The sequence below is a fragment of the Pseudophryne corroboree genome, chromosome 3 (assembly GCF_028390025.1).
Source record: "Pseudophryne corroboree isolate aPseCor3 chromosome 3, aPseCor3.hap2, whole genome shotgun sequence".
In the NCBI taxonomy this organism is placed as follows: Eukaryota; Metazoa; Chordata; class Amphibia; order Anura; family Myobatrachidae; genus Pseudophryne; species Pseudophryne corroboree.
This window is the reverse complement of record NC_086446.1, coordinates 402,778,228-402,786,007: the sequence shown is the minus strand read 5'-3', so window position 1 is coordinate 402,786,007 and position 7,780 is coordinate 402,778,228.

Below are 7,780 nucleotides of genomic sequence, written 5' to 3'. Positions count from 1 at the left end.
TGCTTCACAATGATGGTTTATTTCTCAACAAATATTTAGTTGTCCTTTATTACTTAATATTCATTATATATATATATATATATATATATATATAAGAACAGAAAAAAGGAAGGCGCAATTGTGAGTAAAATAGGAAATCTTTACGCTCACACCAATTGCTAAACGAACAGCTGCATGCACTGTGATTTGGTGTTTGGATGTAAGCGCAGCTGAACGAGAGCCGCTGTGGTTTCCCTGTCTGAAGCACTGCTGGGTGCGATCCGGAGGCATTCTTGCGGGGTCTTGGAGATGGGAGCCGGTATTATTTTACCTTGATATACGTGAGCCTATACTTTTTAATCAGTAAAGATTTCCTATTTTACTCACAATTGCGCCTTCCTTTTTTCTGTTCTTTCACATGTATCCAGCCGGTGGATCGGCTTTTCAGGAATTGGCAGCAATCACATCAATTTAAAAGGACTGATTATGCTACATTTGAATTGAACTGAGAGAAATATCCCATGCGCAGTTAAAAAATTCTGGTGAATATATATATATATATAATTTTTATTTATTATCCATTTATTCATACTATTGCATACTTCAGGTCATTTTAACATACACATCAATAATTTTTTTATCGCTTTACTCAACTTCCCTTTAGTAAATATGTTGATGGCATATATTTCTGATTGCAGAATACTATGGAGACAACATAGTCATTGTCACATTTCTCTAACGTCCTAAGTGGATGCTGGGGACTCCGTAAGGACCATGGGGAATAGCGGCTCCGCAGGAGACTGGGCACATCTAAAGAAAGCTTTAGGACTAACTGGTGTGCACTGGCTCCTCCCCCTATGACCCTCCTCCAAGCCTCAGTTAGATTTCTGTGCCCGACGAGAAGGGTGCACACTAGGGGCTCTCCTGAGCTTCTTAGTGAAAGTTTTAGTTTAGGTTTGTTATTTTCAGTGAGACCTGCTGGCAACAGGCTCACTGCATCGAGGGACTAAGGGGAGAAGAAGCGAACTCACCTGCGTGCAGAGTGGATTGGGCTTCTTGGCTACTGGACATTAGCTCCAGAGGGACGATCACAGGTCCAGCCTGGATGGGTCCCGGAGCCGCGCCGCCGGCCCCCTTACAGAGCCAGAAGAGCGAAGAGGTCCGGAAAAATCGGCGGCAGAAGACGTTCCTGTCTTCAATAAGGTAGCGCACAGCACTGCAGCTGTGCGCCATTGCTCTCAGCACACTTCATACTCCGGTCACTGAGGGTGGGGGGGGCGCCCTGAGACGCAATAAAACATGACAGAAATACCTTACATGGCAAAAAATACATCACATATAGCTCCTGGGCTATATGGATGCATTTAACCCCTGCCAGAATATACAAAAAACCGGGAGATAAGGCCGCCGTAAAGGGGGCGGAGCCTATCTCCTCAGCACACTGGCGCCATTTTCCCTCACAGCTCAGTTGGAGGGAAGCTCCCTGCTCTTCCCTGCAGTCACTACACTACAGAAAAAAGAGAGGGGGGCACTAATTAGGCGCAGTATTAAAACATACAGCAGCTATAAGGGGAACAACACTTATATAAGGTTATCCCTGTATATATATAGCGCTCTGGTGTGTGCTGGCATACTCTCCCTCTGTCTCCCCAAAGGGCTAGTGGGGTCCTGTCCTCTATCAGAGCATTCCCTGTGTGTGTGCTGTGTGTCGGTACGTTTGTGTCGACATGTATGAGGAGAAAAATGATGTGGAGACGGAGCAGAGTGTCTGTAACAGTGATGTCACCCCCTAGGGGGTCGACACCTGAGTGGATGTACTGTTGAAAATTACGTGACAGTGTCAGCTCTATATAAAAAAACAGTGGTTGACATAAGACAGCCGGCTACTCAGCTTGTGCCTGTCCAGACGTCTCATAGGCCGTCAGGGGCTCTAAAGCGGCCGTTACCTCAGATGGCAGATACAGACGCCGACACGGATACTGACTCCTGTGTCGACGGTGAAGAGACAACCGTGATTTCCAGTAGGGCCACACGTTACATGATTGAGACAATGGAAAATGTTTTTATACATTTCCGATAATACGAGTACCACCAAAAAGGGGTATTATGTTCGGTGAGGGAAAAACTACCTGTAGTTTTCCTGAATCTGAGAAATAAAATGAGGTGTGTGATGATGCGTGGGTTTCCCCCCGATAACAAATTTCTTAAAAAGTATTGGCTGCATACCCTTTCCCGCCAGAGGTTAGGGTGCGTTGGGAAACACCCCCTAGGGGGGATAAGGCGCTCACACGCTTGTAAGAACAAGGGCTCTACCCTCTCATGAGATGGCCGCCCTTAAGGATCCTGCTGATAGAAAGCAGGAGGGTATCCAAAAAGGTATTTACACACATACTGGTGTTATACTGCGACCAGCTATCGCCTCAGCCTGGAGGTGCAGTGCTGGGTTGGCATGGTCGGATTCCCTGACTGGAAATATTGATATCCTAGATAAGGATAGTATATTATTGCCTATATAGCATTTAAAAGATGCATTTCTATATATGCATGATGCACAGCGGAATAATTGCCGACTGGCATCAAGTATAAGTGCGTTGTCCAAGTCTACCAGTAAAATGGTCAGGTGATGCGGATTCCAAACGGCATTTGGAAGTATTGCCTTTGAAAGGGGACATTTGGGGTCGGTCTTTTAGACCTGGTGGCCACGGCAACAGCTGGGAAATCCACGTTTGTACCCCAGGTCGCCTCTCAAAATAAGACGCCGTATTATCAGGCGCAGTCCTTTTTTGGCAAGCGGACAAAAGGTTCCTCTTTTCTGCTCGTGACAGAGGGAGAGGAAAAAGGCTGTAGAGATCAGCCAGTTCCCAGGAACAGAAACCCTTTCCCGCCTCTGCCAAGCCCTCAGTATGACGCTAGGGCTTTACAAGCTCAGGCACGGTGGGGGCCCGTTCTCAATGAATTTCAGTGCGCAGTGGGCTCACTCGCAAGTAGACCCCTGGATCCTTCAGGTAATATCTCAGGGGTACATATTGGAATTCGAGACGTCTCCCCCTCGCCGTTTCCAAAAGTCGGCTTTACCGACGTCTCCCTCTGACAGGGAGGCAGTTTTGGAAGCCATTCACAAGCTGTATTCCCAGCAGGTGATAATCGAGGTACCCCTCCTGCAACAGGGAACGGGGTATTATTCCACACTATTGTGGTACCGAAGCCAGACGGCTCGGTGAGACCGATTCTAAATCTAAAATCTAAAATCTTTGAACACTTACATACAGAGGTTCAAATTCAAGATTGAGTCACTCAGAGCAGTGATTGCGAACCTGGAAGAGGGGGACTACATGATGTCTCGGGACATCAAGGATGCTTACCTTCATGTCAAAATTTACCCTTCTCACCAAGGGTACCTCAGGTTATGGTACAGAACTGTCACTATCAGTTCAGACGCTGCCGTAGGGATGGTCCACGGCACCCCGGGTCTTTACCAAGGTAATGGACGAAATGATATCCCTTCGAAGGAAGGGAATTTTAGTTATCCCTTACTTGGACGATTCCCTGATACGGGTAAGATCCAGGGAACAGTTGGAGGTCGGTGTAGCACTATCTCAGGTAGTGTTGCGGCAGCACGATTGGATTCTCAATATTCCAAAATCGCAGCTGGTTCCGACGACTTGTCTTCTGTTTCCTAGGGATGATCCTGGACACAGTCCAGAAAAAAGGTGTTTCTCCCGGAAGAGAAAGCCAGGGAGTTATCCGAGCTAATCAGGAACCTCCTAAAAACCGAACCAAGTCTCAGTGCATCAATGCACAAGGGTTCTGGGTAAAAATGGTGGCTTCCTACGAAGCAATCCCATTCGTTAGATTCCACGCAAGAACTTTCCAGTGGAACCTACTGGACAAATGGTCCGGCTCGCATTTTCAGATGCATCAGCGGATAACCCTGTCACCAAGGACAAGGGTATCCATCCTGTAGTGGTTGCAGAGTGCTCATCTTCTAGAGGGCCGCAGATTCGGCATTCAGGACTGGGTCCTGGTGACCACGGATGGCAGCCTGCGAGGCTGGGGAGCAGTCACACAGGGAAGGAATATCCAGGGCTTAGGGTCAAGCCTGGATACATCACTTCACATAAATATCCTGAAGCTAAGGGCCATTTACAATGCTCTAAGCTTAGCGAGACCTCTGCTTCAAGGTCAGCCGGTGTTGATCCAGTCGGACAACATCATGGCAGTCACCCACGTAAACAGACAGGGTGGCACAAGAAGCAGGAGGGCAATGGCAGAAGCTGCAAGGATTCTTCGCTGGGCGGAAAATCATGTGATAGCACTGTCAACAGTATTCATTCCGGGAGTGGACAACTGGGAAGCAGACTTCCTCAGCACGACCTCCACCCGGGAGAGTGGGGACTTCACCCAGAAGTCGTCCACATGATTAAAAAACTCGACAGGTATTGCGCCAGGTCAAGAGATCCTCAGGCAATAGTTGTAGACGCTCTGGTAACACAGTGGGTGTACCAGTCAGTGTATGTGTTCCCTCCTCTGCCTCTCATACCCAAGGTACTGAGATTGATAAGATGGAGAGGAGAAAGCACTATATTCGTGGCTCCGGATTGGCCAAGAAGGACTTGGTAACCGGAACTTCAAGAGAGGCTCACGGAGGATCCGTGGCCTCTACCTCTAAGAAGGGACCTGCTCCAGCAAGGACCCTGTCTGTTCCAAGACTTACCGCGGCTGCGTTTGACGGCATGACGGTTGAACACCGGATCCTGAAGGAAAAAAGGCATTCCGGATGAAGTCATCCCTATCCTGATCAAAAGCCAGGAAGGATGTAACCGCAAAAACATTATCACCGCAATTGGCGAAAATATGTTGCGTAGTGCGAGGCCAGTGAGGCCCGACGGAGGAAATTCAACTGGGTCGATTCCTACATTTCCTGCAAACAGGAGAGTCTATGGGCCTGAAATTGGGGTCCATTAAGGTTCAGATTTCGGCCCTGTCAATTTTCTTCCAAAAAAGAACTAGCTTCAGTCCCTGAAGTTTAGACGTTTGTAAAAGGGGTACTGCATATACAGCCTCCTTTTGTGCCTCCAGTGGCAATTTGGGATCTCAATGTAGTTTGGGTTCCAAAAGTCACATTAGTTTGAACCACTTAAATCTGTGGAGTTAAAATATCTCACATGGAAAGTGGTCATGCTGTTGGCCCTGGCCTGGGCCAGGCGCGTGTCAGAATTGGCGGCTTTATCCTGTAAAAGCCCTTATCTGATTTTCCATTCGGACAGGGGGAATTGAGTACTCGTCCTCAGTTTCTCCCTAAGGTGGTTCCAGCGTTTTCACCTGAACCAACCTATTGTGGTGCCTGCGGCTACTAGGGACTTGGAGGAATCCAAGTTGCTGGATGTTGTCAGGGCCCTGAAAATATGTTTCCAGGACGGCTGGAGTCAGGAAATCTGACTCGCTGTTTATCCTGTATGCACCCAACATGCTGGGTGCTCCTGCTTCTAAGCAGACTATTGCTCGTTGGATTTGTAGTACAATTCAGCTTGCACATTCTGTGGCAGGCCTGCCACAGCTAAAATCTGTAAAAGCCCGTTCCACAAGGAAAGTGGGCTCATCTTGGGCGGCTGCCCGAGGGGTCTCGGCTTTACAACTTTGCCGAGCAGCTACTTGGTCAGGGGCAAACATGTTTGCTAAATTCTACAAATTTGATACCCTGGCTGAGGAGGACCTGGAGTTCTCTCATTCGGTGCTGCAGAGTCATCCGCACTCTCCCGCCCGTTTGGGAGCTTTGGTATAATCCCCATGGTCCTTACGGAGTCCCCAGCATCCACTTAGGACGTTAGAGAAAATAAGAATTTACTTACCGATAATTCTATTTCTCATAGTCCGTAGTGGATGCTGGGCGCCCATCCCAAGTGCGGATTGTCTGCAATACTTGTACATAGTTATTGTTACAAAAATCGGGTTATTATTGTTGGGAGCCATCTTTTCAGAGGCTCCTCTGTTATCATACTGTTAACTGGGTTCAGATCACAAGTTATACGGTGTGATTGGTGTGGCTGGTATGAGTCTTACCCGGGATTCAAAATCCTTCCTTATTGTGTACGCTCGTCCGGGCACAGTATCCTAACTGAGGCTTGGAGGAGGGTCATAGGGGGAGGAGCCAGTGCACACCAGTTAGTCCTAAAGCTTTCTTTAGATGTGCCCAGTCTCCTGCGGAGCCGCTATTCCCCATGGTCCTTACGGAGTCCCCAGCATCCACTACGGACTATGAGAAATAGAATTATCGGTAAGTAAATTCTTATTTTTACATAGTCCTTTATTTCAAGCTAGTTTTACCTGCAGTTAACATGCTGGCTGTCTTTCGGTGTCCTGTATATTTCATTTACTACATAATGATAATACTGATTATTTAGACAAAGGTTAGGGTGTGACTGTGTGACTTGTTTATGATAGATGTGTACAGTATGTAGTGGGTGTGTATACCTGCCACACAGCTGCTGCTGAAGCCTCATATCAGCTGTGCTCACACAGCCTCCTGCCTGCTGCTGCTGCAGCCTCATAACACCTGTGCTCACACAGCCTCCTGCCTGCTGCTGCAGCCTCATACCACCTGTGCTCACACAGCCTCCTGCCTGCTGCTGCTGCAGCCTCATAACACCTGTGCTCACACAGCCTCCTGCCTGCTGCTGCAGCCTCATACCACCTGTGCTCACACAGCCTCCTGCCTGCTGCTGCTGCAGCCTCATAACACCTGCGCTCACACAGCCTCCTGCAGCAGCCGTATACCACCTGTGGTCACACATCCAGGGACAATGAGAACTATTCGCTGTGCCTATACTCCACTGGTATGTATAATACAGACTGCCAGCAAGCAAATTGCTATTCATTGTTGCACATGCTACCCAGTGCTGTAATAGTGCATTTACCCATGTATCTGCATATGTATATTATTATGGCTTACTGTGGCAGACAGCAATGCATTTCTTACTCTTTCACGCTGATTGTATTGATATGCAGTTACCACGGCATAACAAGGGGTCTTTAACGTAGTTCTTCAGAGTCAGACCATACATTATCATGTTAAATGTAATATTGAACCTGTCAGTAAAGATAAACATTAGGGCTGTCATCTATTTCCATTTTTACTTCTAAATATTTAATGAAGAGGGGATTTTAAACTATAAAAAGGCATCTTATAGGCAAATCCAGTAAAAATGACATTATGTCATTGTAATGCTCCAAGATCACATATATTCATCCACTCATGATGAATCAGCCCAGCACCAAGTATCCCGAGAGACATGTGTAACTGTGGGCAGCTATGCAAAGTGGGGGAAAATAAAAATACACCTTAAATGCGTTTCAATTACACACGAGATTGAAATGCTGCGAAAACATTCTGTATATTTCAAACTATTTTTGCAATTTTTACTAAATAGGTCCCTTATTATTAATTACATGTACATTTGGGGAATGGGTCACAATGTACTGATGTGTTTGGGTCCACAGCTGTGTTTTGTACTGTTACAGGCCAGTGTGGCTATATCATTGTGCAGCATACATCCATCCATCATGTGTCTAACACCTGGGTTAGTGAGCAGTCACAGGGAAACCAGTCAGACTGTACTCAGGAGAGGACACTATAAGACCACTGTCTAGCCAGTGTACAGGAGAACCAACCTAAGACATAAGTATGACAACACTGACTGTAAGAAGTACACTTTGACCCTGGAAATGTCTGAAACATTTACAATATAATATTTCAGTCAGTGAACTTTGTTCCCTATAATCCGTAATCAGAGCAATAAACGTG